Source organism: Psammomys obesus, unplaced genomic scaffold (assembly GCF_907164565.1).
Source record: "Psammomys obesus unplaced genomic scaffold, mPsaObe1.curated_primary_1811, whole genome shotgun sequence".
NCBI classification, from domain to species: Eukaryota; Metazoa; Chordata; class Mammalia; order Rodentia; family Muridae; genus Psammomys; species Psammomys obesus.
In genome coordinates this window covers 297862-309770 of record NW_026596040.1, presented here as the reverse complement: position 1 = coordinate 309770, position 11909 = coordinate 297862, and the positions used below count along the sequence as shown (strand labels likewise).

General features: G+C 49.7%; 1 long non-coding RNA gene across 1 annotated transcript in view; it reads right to left on the bottom strand.

Annotated features, from left to right (window-relative positions):
- Positions 1 to 590: 590 nt before the first annotated feature.
- Positions 591 to 11909, bottom strand: part of LOC129688047 (uncharacterized) — a 41835-nt gene continuing 30516 nt past the window's right edge. Inside the window, exons 2-3 of the long non-coding RNA XR_008721855.1 lie at positions 3931 to 4168; positions 591 to 1246 (exon numbers count right to left, since the gene is read on the bottom strand). This is a non-coding gene — a long non-coding RNA (uncharacterized LOC129688047). The remainder of the gene's footprint in view (positions 1247 to 3930; positions 4169 to 11909) is intronic.

The following is an 11909-nucleotide window of genomic DNA, read 5'->3' as shown; positions in this document are numbered from 1 at the left end:
GCTTAGGCCTCTGGGGAAGGCCCAGAAGAGCCTCCCTCCTTCTTCTTCCTTCCCTCTCCCTTCTGCTTCCCTCTCCTCCCACCCTCCTCCCTGGAGCCCAAGCTTTCTTGCTGGAAGCTCTCAGAGCCAGCAGAGCTGTGGATGAAATGGTTCGGTGGCTCCAGCCCAGCTGCTGCCATAGCAACCAGGCTGTCTGCCAGACCCACAGCCAGGGGCGGGCCCAGTTTTCTGCTCCAGAACTACATTTCCCAGCATGCAAAGCTCCTGCAGGGATGAAAGAAACTCATCCTCTGCCTGGGTCTAGCTTAGAAGGTGAGGGAATCACATGAAAGAAGGGGAGTTAGTATGATGGGGAAAGGATAGGAACTCCACAAGGACCAAATATATCTGGGCACAGGGTCTTTTCTGAGACTGACATTCAACCAAGGACTATGTATGGATATAACTTAGAACCTCTGCTCAGATGTTGCCTGTGGTAGCTCAGTAACCAATTGGTTTCCCATAGTGAGGGGAACAAGGACTATTTCTAACAGGAACTCAATGGCTGGCTCTTTGACCTCCCCACCCCCCAAGGGAGGAGCAGTCCTGTTAGGCCACAGAGGAGGGCTTTGCAGCCACTCCTGAAGATGCCTGATAAAACAGGATCAGATGAATGGGGAGGAGGTCCCCCCTATCAGTGGACTTGGAAAGGGGCAGGGTGGAGATGAGGGAGGGAGGGCGGGATTGGGAGGGAATGAGGGATCGGGATACGGCTGGGATACAGAGTTAATAAAATGTAACTGATAAGAAAATAAAAGAAGGTGAGTGGAGGAACACAGTGTGGGATTCCCCTGCATCCCCCAGAAAGCAGGGCGTGCCTGTGGGTCTGGAAGATGCCTGGAACCCCTTCCTCCTTGGTGACCCACCTGCCTGACATCCCAGAAGGAAGCCAATGGCTACAGGAAAGGACAAAGGTTAGGGATAGATACTCTTCCTGGTTTTGTCATCTAGCCATCCAAAATGTGCACTGAAAACATTCTCTCACACAGTCATCATTACCCTCCATCGTCGTCTGCACCACCTTGAGAGACCAAGTCTGGACGGCTCCGATGCATATCTGATTGGTCTATTTGTCTCTTCTCAAGTCCTTTCCTCCTTCTTCCACAGAAGCCCAAATGACCTTTTTAAAATGCAGTTCCATCTTATCACTGCTGATGGTGCCCACCGCTTGCTGTTCAAACTCTTCAGTGTTTAAATCCTTGGCTTGCTGATGAGGAAACAAATTGCTTAGTTCACTTGGCAAGGCATGTTGGTCTGGCCTCTGACTGCTTCCAGCCCCCTTCAGTGGCCCCACACACCTCAGCCATACTTGACTTCTGTTTCTCTGGATTGGCCATGTCCTGTCCTGATGCAGGGCCTACACCTTTTCTTCTGCTTTTGTTGCATACTGACTTTCCTACCTCAGAGTAATATCTTCTAAAAATATCGTGTTCTAGGGAAGGCCTGCTGACCCAGCTTACTTGACCATTGCTCTTATGTCTTCTTGCGCCTATCAGCCCCTTTCTTATGGTTCTTGTCACAGTTGTACCCTTACGTTAATCTATACAATCATTCGACACCCATGCATGCTAGCACGCAAAGGAATCTCTGTGAACAGAGATTATCTTTATCTTGCCATCTCAGAGCCTGCATCATGCCCTGCCCTGTGGGCAGTAGCAGAGACCTCCTCAGTGGGCAAGGCTCAGATGTAGTCTCTCCTATCATGAGGCTCTCACTCCAGAGAAGAAGACAGATACTAAACACATCTTTGGTAAGAGTGTTCAGTGTGACAAGAGCAAAAGATACAGAGCCAGACATCTAGGAAGGTCTGTGAACACTAAAGGTAGGAGTGATTTAAGGTGCAAAGGAGCACTGCATACAAAGCGATGGAAGCTTCCGAGGCACCCAGAACACACATTATTTGAAGCGTTCTGTCAGGCCAGGCTTCTGGAGTGTAGGCTGGGTGGGAGGTGATGGTAGCTGTATTGTGCCTTGTTTCTCCTGGGCAGTAATGATATGGGTGAGCTATTTTTTTTCAACCTCCTGGACCTTGGCATTCATATCACCCCACCCCACCCTTTTTCAGTCTAAGCTGAACCACAAAATGGACATGCTCAAGCTGAACCATGGCTCAGGCAAACTGCCCTTCATTCTATAGTACCTGCTACTGTATGTCAAGTGTCTATTCAGGGCCCTAACTGTGTTTGGTATGCTGGGGTTGTCATGTGTGTGTATGTGTGTTTTAGAAGCTGAAACACTGGTGTAGTAGCCAGTAAGTCATGGAGCACAGATTGCTGACAAGTGGTGGGAGGATCCTGAAAAAGCAGGGAGTCTAGCCTGGGGAAGGATGTGGGTGCACAGTTTGCCTGGCTGACCAGCTGCAGAATGTCAGCTGGCCCCGAGCAGAAAGGAACCCTTCTCAGTCTCCAACCTGTTGCTGTACTCCTCTTCCTCACAAGTCTTTGGGAGGAAGGAAGAACTGTCCCTATACGGCTATCTTTATCTCTGAATGCTTCCTTACAAGATGCTTCAAGTTCGTAAAAAAAGAACTGGATTCTGGTTAGACACAATGTGCCTTAGCCTTTCTATCCACTGCAAAGATTCTAACCACTACCCCTCCAACACGCGTACACACACACAGGAGAGAGAGAGAGAGAGAGAGAGAGAGAGAGAGAGAGAGAGAGAGACTTTACTCCACCAGGGCAGGAGCCAGCTGACCTGTTTCCCACAAAACCACTTTAGAATTATGTGAAATGTGTAGAGAAATGCAGGCTTCCAGGGAACTCAAGGACAAGTGTCGCACAGGTCACATTTTGAGAAACTTTGTCCGAAAGGTGCCTAATTTTGTCTAAAGAATTCCTGGAACATTTTCTCACCAAAAATGTCTCTTTAAATCTAGCCAGTGGTGGCAACCTTAAGGACCCAACCTCGAACCAGGCAGCCCCCCATTTGCCTTCAAGTCTGTGTCAGGATGCCAAGTTGGCCCTACCTCTTTGACATTTTTTTTTTTCAAATCCCTGCATTACATACACACTCACCAAGAGCCTACCTACTATGTGCTGGAGCTCTGGGAAGAACATGGCAACAATGACTGCTGCTCTCACGTGGGTCTTCGAAACCACAGAAATGAACAATAAGCAAGGCAACAGTGGTGTGGGTACTGAAGACAATGAAGCCATCATCTGATAGAAAATGCACGGGGACCTGCTTAACTCTGCCTTCAGGAAGGGAAAGAGGGCTGGCTGTCTTGGTACCTGTGGTGCTGAGGAAAGTTCTGGAAATAAAGCAGAAAACCCATTCCTCTCCCTTTGCTACTGTTTTTGTGTACTCACGCCTCTGGCTCAGCTTGCTTTTCTGTTTCAACTCCCTCTTTGTTTCATGTCTACTCTTCTTCGCTGTTCCCCCCACCAAGTGCCACTCCCATCGCCTGCCTCTTCTCTACCCCCTCCAGAGAAGCTGAAGAAACCAGAGCTCTTTTTCCTTTCAGGCCAGCCAGGAGTAATTGAGCTGTGGGCTTGCTTAGCAGATAGGCCTTCAAATAGGGCTAGCAGAGGAGAGAAGGGAGGTCAGAGGGAAGCCGGAGAGCTGGAGGGACAAGGTGGGGAGGGGCCTGGTGAGCTCCAGGACACTCTGAGGGGCTGGAGGTGGCCAGTGAGCCAGGTAATCTAATCAGGGGGTAAGTCATAAAGATCACTCACTCCGTGCCCAGGACCAGCCTAGGAAATCACATTAATTTGAAGAGGGTGTGTAAAATCCACGGAGAATTCCCCTCTCTCCACCACACATATGAAGATAAACTGTCTTCAGCTTCCAATATGATCTTACAACAGCTTGTCAGTGACAAAACAGCCTCAAATCCTCCCATTTATCAAACGGCCAATCCTGTTAGCAGCTTAAAAGAGACATAATTACCTGCGGCCTTTTGTGTGATGCTTTAAACTAATGCCGCTTCCTTCTTCCTGGCAGCGGTCCAGAACGTGAGCTCAGAATTCATCCGGAGATGAGGAGGTCTTGGGAGATGTTGAAGTTAGCGGTCAGGCATGCAGAGTTGAGGCAAGGAGTGGGATGAGGATTAACACCGTGGACAGGGGTTTAGGTCCAGTCAATGAGGAGGCACCAAGCCCAAGGCCCAGGAGTGCTGCTGGGGACCCTGTAGGAATCAGGAGAGCTATGTTCCAGCTGCTTCTACTACAGAGAAGATAACAGAGGCCTAGGCCCATGATACACCAGCCCTGGTTTTGGGGACAGAGAAACAGACATACATGGACCTATAGTTGGAAAATCTGAGTAGAGGTCTCCACCCTCTGGCAGAGCTAGGAGTGCCCAAAGTGGCTGACGTGTGTTTTCTGTGTTTCTATGGTTTCAGAACCCATCTTGCTTCAACTAGGAAGAACAATAGGGTTTCCCAGCTAAAGCTCACCAATGCTTGCTCTGGGCCAGGCCCAGGTTTATACTAATTAAGACAGTAAGTCATACTGGATCATGATTCTATTTTCCCATTTTATAGAAAAAAGACATTGTATAGATAAAAGCAAAGTATCCAAGCGTCAGGGAGAGGACTCAAATCTACAGTCTATGATCTGAGCCATCTCCAAGGCAGGCTCTGCTATAAAGACAACTCATTCCTGTGGCTATGGGATGGCCTCTTACACTTCCTTCTGTTCCTCAGGGAGCCCACCTGAGGCCAGTCTCCCCTCCCACTTAGAGGGGTGTGAAAAAACCATACACGTGGCCTCTCCCTCTAGAGAGGACACGACTCCTTGGAAACGCATTGCATTGTTCCTGGTAAGAGCAGTCCTACAAACTTCTATGTGCATTCATTCCCACGGCCCCCTCCCTCTCTGCTGCTGCTGGTCCCTGCTGCAGCTGTACCCTGCACCTTGCAGGGAGCCACCCTGCACCATCCTGCCCCTCCCTGCCCACACCTCATTGCCAGATTCCTCCTTGCTTCCCACTTTCCTAAGACTTTCTCCATTTTCCAGGAAGCCCAAGTGAGTCCTCTCCAGGGAGGAAACCATCAGAGTTCATTTGGAAGCCAGATAACGAGGCCGACAGTGAGACAGACAGCAAGAGACAGACGAGAGACAGGCTGAAAATGGATTTTGAAGTGCCGATGAGCCAATGATTGTGGTCAAACGCTGTTGAGCGACAAGGTATCTGAATATCTTGCAGAGCTATCTAGGGCTAGCTTTGCCCGGTTCCCTGTGCCCACTAACCCTTCATCCTTGCCCCTCTTCTTCCCTGGGTTGCCTCCTAGACTAGCCTCCTAGCCCCTGCCCCACCCTAGCCTGCCTTAGGGCATTCATCACTTGGACTAGTGATTTATCAAAGGCTCTGACAGTCCCTGTTTGGCAAAAATCGATCTGTGAAGAATGGGACCAACCCAAGGCCCCCTCTTCTCCCAAACCCCCACCATCAATCTGCTCCAAAGGATCTCCACAGCTCAACATCAGCAGTGCCTCCAGGGCGGGGCGGGTCTCTGTACTCTTTCCTGTTCTTAAGAAGGAGGAGGAGGGAGAAAGAGAGCAAAGAAGAGAGGGAGAAAGGCAGAGAAGGAGGGGGGAAGAGATTAGTGCCTTCTTCTAGATGTTTATTTTGTTGTTTTTAAGTGAGAAAGTCCCAGCTCTATTAAATGCAATCAATACTTGGCCCAAGAGAAGCTTCCCCTTCTCTAAGACATTTGAAATCTGGTCAAATCATTTTGCCCTGATACAAAGTAATTTATCAATTTCAAAACTCTTCTAATCAGTGGAGGCTGTGGAGTCCCATTCCTGCCTGCTGTCTTCTGCTGTAGCACACACACACACACACACACACACACACACACACACACACACACCCCTCTCTGTTCTTTTTCTAGTCTTATTTCCTACCTTCTTCCCAGCAACTGCAGATTGACTTCTCTCCTTCAGGACAACCTCTGGATCACCCTCAAATCTCTATCCCAGTCTGTACGCTCCTAACCCTGCAGGTCTTATACTCAGCCCTGGGGCACCAGAGTGGTTGAAAGTACAGCCACAGGCACCAGCACTGTCTACTTTTCCTAGTAGCTATCAGCTGGGTGTGGGAGTGTCTTGTTCTTAGACAGAGCCTGGAAAGGAACTGGGGGCCTAAGAGGCTAGATGGGACCTTTGGGCCATCAAACTTGTCCCTTAGAACCTTGGCCTGTGTCTCCAAGGGGCAAGTGAGAGTGGCTGGCTGCAGTGGAGTTGATGGAACTGGCTGATTCTGGGGATGATGTCACAACACTTTCCTGCCTGAAAAGCTGCTATTTTTGCCCTCTAGACAGGTTGCATCTAAAGGGAAATTGTGACAGCGGCAAAATCACCTTGCACCTCACCCTCCCATTCCCAGAAGAGTAGCTTTGGTCTCTGCAATGCCATTAGATTGGATTCTCGGCAGGTCCTTTGTGACTGCCAGCTGTGGTGACCAGATAGGCCACTGACCTTTGGGGAAAGGCCACCCACTGAATAGCTGATTTAAATGGTTTCACAATTGTCTTTGCATTCCCTGGCCTCAGAGGTGACTGGGGGAGGTGACTCAGTGGGCCAGGAGTCACCACCACATGAGCTCTTGGAGACCTCTACCCACAGGACCGCAAATCTAGAAACCTGACTTTGGCCTTCTAGGCTCCTCTACCAGACCTAATCTACACTCTCCCATAGGCCTTCCTTGCCTATGTGTACTCAGTGAGTAGGTGGAGGTCTCCATGGAGCTCTGCCTTTTGTTTGGTGTCTTCACTCCCCATATCTATCATACGTCACCTGGGAACAGAACCACAGCTCCTAATATCTTTGAGGCCCTCACAGTTCCTTGCCCAGGGCCCTCTTCAAAGTAATGTTAAACCAGAGTGAACACAGTGTCCTATGGTTTATGAGGTATTTTAATATTAACCGTCTAATTTAATTCTGCAATAATGCTGGGGGATACATATTATCCTATTTTATAGCAAGAGAATTCAAGGTTCAGAGAGGTGAAATCATTTGTCCAAGTCACACACAAAGCAAATAACAAATCTAAGCTATCTACCGAAGTTCTCTCAATCCAGATCCTAACTCTTTCTACTGTTGTTTTTCATTATATAAGCATTAAGCATCGTCCTCATGGCAGATTCTCAGTGTTCTTCGCTCTAGCGTGCTTTCTTTCTGGAGTGTTGGGTGGTTGGCTGGCTCTGAGACTGTGTCTCACGCTGCAGCCCAGGCAGGCCTGAAACTCATGGCGCTCTCCCTGCCTTGACCTGCTAGTGCTGGGATGACAAATGTGAGTCTCAGAGGGGCACGTGCCATGTTTTTTTCTGTAGATTGGGAACTAGAGGTGCGATATTTGGCTAAAGATAGTACAGTAAATAAGAGATGGAGGTAGATTTAACCTAGATCTCTTGATCTCAAATCAGAGGTCTTCCCCGTTACAACATAAAACTTTTTATAGTGATGTTCAGGAAGGGCCTGACAAATACCGGGCCCTTTCCCAGTTAGTCTTTGTAAAATCCACTCCCTTCTTAGAAATGATGAAGTCATTAAAACTTTGAAAAGTCTAATGCCTGACGCCACACTTGGATTTGAACTTCTGTCTCTGGCTCCAGAATTAGAACTTGGCTGTCCTAGCCATTGATGATATCAGAAACACTCCAAGAACCAGTCTGTCAACTGGGTGTCTGGCCAGTGTTGAGGCAGAGATCATGGCACAGTGGAAAGAGAAGCTGTACATGATGGGCTCCCGGAACAGTGGCTGACTCATGATCTATACTGGCTCTCACAAGCCCTCTGTACCTGATGCTCTACTACCAGGCACATAACTCTGTGGGATCTTCATAGAATCTCATGACAATAGCTTACCCATTTGAAGGATATGGAGACCGAAGCTCAGAGAGATCAGCAAGTTGGACACACAGCATCCCCCTAGTCCCAGCATCCTGCTGCGAGGGAAGGATGGGAGGGGGCGGTGTATGACCTCCCAGGTAGTCTGGGAAGAGAACAGGAGTCTGTCACTGAGGAACACTACAGCTGCCAGAGGGCCCCAGTACTCAGGAGAGATGTGTAAATCCAGGGTAAACTGCTAGGGGATAATTTGAACTGAGAGTCACTGAAGAAGTGCATGGGACAGCAGCTGACTTAGGGAGCACCCCATGGCTTGGAGCCTTCATTTCCAGTCTTGTCCAGCTAAGGACTTCCCACCCTTCCTCTGGGAAACAACATCCCCGCCCTGTACCCCTCATCCCCTCCCCCAAGAATAGCTGTAGCACCGTTTGGCTTAGGACTCACCCTGATTGCTTCCCACATTGATGGATGAATGTGGTTCTACAAATTGGAAAAATAACTAATGTGCAGCTCCCAGACCCTGCTGCCTATGGGTGGAGGGGGCTTTTCTGGGTTAACCCAAGACCTGGGAGGAATCAGTCCCCTGCTTGCCAACCCAAAGAGGCAGCGGGAGAGGCTCCCAGCCTGGTGGGGGTGGATTTCGATTTCCTACAGGGTTTCTCTGTGTCACCTCTCATCACCATAATATTTACATCAAATGCAAAAGGCCTCCTCGGAATAGAACCCTGAGGTTGTAAATGCCAAATCTAAGAATGTCAGCAAATGCAAAAGATCAGGTTCTTTGAGCAGCAGCCTTCCCCTCCTCCAGGCAATGCCTGCTGCAACCCTGAGGGCAGGCAAAGCGGGCTCTAGAGCTTCCCAAAACCTCACCCCAAATCTGGAAGGGCTGGGGGATGCCTGGGGGGCCCAAGGGCACTCATCTCTGATTGAGCAACACCAGGCAGCTTCATCCCTTCCACCTGACTCCAGGCAACATCTGAGGAAATATGTCCACATACATTCTCCATCCAGCAAGGGAGGCCAGGCTGCCCTGTGGACAGACAGACAGCTCAGCTGCCCAGTGATCAGGCTGCAGTGTACTCTTCCGGCCTGGTGGCTGAGTTCTCACCACACCCCGATTCTCACCCCCACCACCGTGTCCCTCCTGGAGCCCCTGAAGCTTTTCAGAGACTACTCAGTTATCAAACATTTATTGAGCGCTTATGAAACACCAGGCCCTGGGAATACTATGGTGGACAAACAAGGTTTCTTCCCCGAAGGAACTTCTGTTCTAGCCACAAGACAGCGGATGATTAAGGTGAGAAATAAATAATTTTAATTGCTGTGAAGAAAAGAAACTGGGATGAAAGGAGGGTTGCCACTGGTGCCCAGGCAGCAGGGGAAGGACTCTCTGAGGAGGTGGCATATGACCTGAAACATGAGAAGCTGCCGCATGGAGATTTGGAGGAAAAATACCTAAAGCAGTGATGTAGTGAGGGCAAGAGCCTTGAGGAGAGGGGGCACATGTGTGCCAGGATCTGAAAGGAGGCCACCAGCCCGTGGCACGGGGGATGGAATGAGCAGGGCTTAGGTTAGGAAGGTTCATGGACTTGCTGAGCATGGAAAGAAAAAGGGATTCTTATTAGGGACACCGGGAAGCTGTGTGCTATATGACTTATATTTTAAAATGCTGCTAAGATTAAAAAAAAAAAAAGAAAAAAAAAGTGGTCCAAGACAGGCTTTGTGACTTCTTCACTGTGAAAGCTTTATTATATTTAACATCAGTCTCCTTAGGAACCCCTTTTCTCTTTTTTTTGGGGGGGGATGCTGGGGAGATGGCTCAGTGGTTAAGAATGCTTGGTGCTCTTCCAGAGAACCCAGTTTAGTTCCCAGTACCCTCAGCAGATGGATCACAACTGCCTGTAACTCCAACGCCTTCTTCTGACTTCCCTGAGCAACAGCATACACAATATGCACATATTAAATAAAAGTAAACCTTCATTTTTGAAAAAGGGCTCTTGGGGATGTCAGGTGGGTAATATGAGTTTACGTGTATAGGGTATCTAAGGGCAGAGCCTGTCATCAGCTGGTGCTTAGTTAACATCTCATTTTGTCCCGCTCTCTTCCTAGCTGCCCTATCACCCTCCAGGGTCATCTCCAGACCCAGCTGGATGCTAGAGCAGAGGAGTGGTGGGGCTTTGCCTACTGGCATCCGGTCCAGCCCAGGTGGCCCCAGGAATCTTCTTACCGGGGGCCCCACTATGTGACTGCTACTCTCTAGGAAGCAAACCATCAGAACCTAGACTGGACTGTGAGCTGTATGCTGTCTGAACACATTTGCATTCAGACACACTATTTATCCACGTCATTGACCGCAGCATGGTAGTGGGGCCCATGTGCCGGGAAAGGTCGTCATTCATGGAGGTTGTGCACTCATGGGGGTTCCTCTCCAAATCCTTTGCGCATGACCATTAACTCAAGAAGTTGCGTAGGGAAGGACTGGGGGAAGAAGCTTGAAGTAACAAAAGGAGTGAATGGTGAAGGGAGTTAGAAGGCAGGACTGAGAACAAGCAGGGTGTCCTGACTTTTCCTCTGGATCAGGCCCAGACTGTAGCCAGTTCCAAAGTTGGAGAGGGAGCTGTCCTTGGGGAAGAATTTGTCAACCAGCTGCTTGGGTATCCACATATCCACATGCCTGGCCTCTAGGAGCGGGACACTTTGTCTGTGTCCCTCCCTGCCTGGGATGCTGTAGAAAGGATGTGATAAGGTTGATTAATTGCTCTTAAAAAGTTCTTTGGAAGGGAGAGAGCCGAGGGGTCTGGGAGGCAGAGGGGCGTCCCTGCAGTGACGGCAGGCAAGTCTTTCTGGCTGTAATGGGGGTGCAAAGGGCAGGGCTATGGCAGCAGCAGGCAGGCAGAGGAAAGTGGCAGGCAGCAGCACGGAGGGACATGGGAGAGGACTTCAGGAATAGCCACAGGAGTGGCCCTACTCCTGGACCACTTCCCAAAGGAACAATAGAGTTTGGGTATCCAAGGGTGGCAAGCGGTAAGGCACAGAATGTTTGGCCCAGTGCCTGACACTAGAGGGCAAAGAAATGCATCCCCAGTGTGGACGACTACCCCCTCCCTCCATCCCCAAGCTGCTTTTCCTCCTTCACAGCTCTGAGCCTCAGAATATTCTCTTTCCTCATTCTTGGCGGGTCACCTATAGTTACATATGAGGGACCTACTTCCTGTTCCACATCTGGCTTTTTCAGGAGCTCCTATAACTCCAATGAAGTCCCATCTATGTCCCGAATTTTAGGTGTATCTTTCCCTCAGCATCTCCACCACATCCAGAGGCATGGCCTGGGACTATGCCTCTCAAAATTGGCTGACAGCACCCAGGAGCCCTAGGGTGCTGGCCAAGGTCCTGAAAAGTCCTAGCTCTTCCCCCACAGTGCTGCGTGCACTCTCATCTCACCCTGCTTGTCCATTCCAGCTCCAAATCCAAGGCTTTCTCCTGCCTGAAAGCATCTCAGTCTATCAAAGCCAGGAGAGCCAGCCCTCCCCTCAAAGCAGCAGCCTCCACCCCCTCTCTTCCTGTCCTTACCACAGGCTCTGTCTGTTCTACCAGCCCCATCAAGGGCAGCCCCCCGCAATCTGACCATGGCAGCAGCTGGCAGGGCCTGGGGCCGTACTTGACATCCTGATCTGACCATATTCTCAGAGAGGAAGCAGGTTGGAAGTTCCGCCTGCTTGCGCACACCTGCACCTACCACGTACACACTCATGCTCTCAATGTCAGCCTGGAGCATAGAAGTCATCCTTAGATTTCATAGAAGTCTGTGGCTGTGATGTTCCCCAGGAAAAAAAAAGTGCACAGACATAATGCAACCTTCTTCGAAGGCTGGTGTGGGGTTGGTTCGATTCTCCTTCCTGCCCTCAGCTGGAACCTGTCTCCCGGGGGTGGGAATCCCCTAAGAAGTGATTCTCAGGCAGGTGAGGATTTGACCAAACCAGTGTGTGCTTTTATAAATTGAGTTTATTTGATTTTAACATTATTTACAGTGTGTGTGTGTGTGTGTGTGTGTGTGTGTGTGTGTGTGTGTGTGTG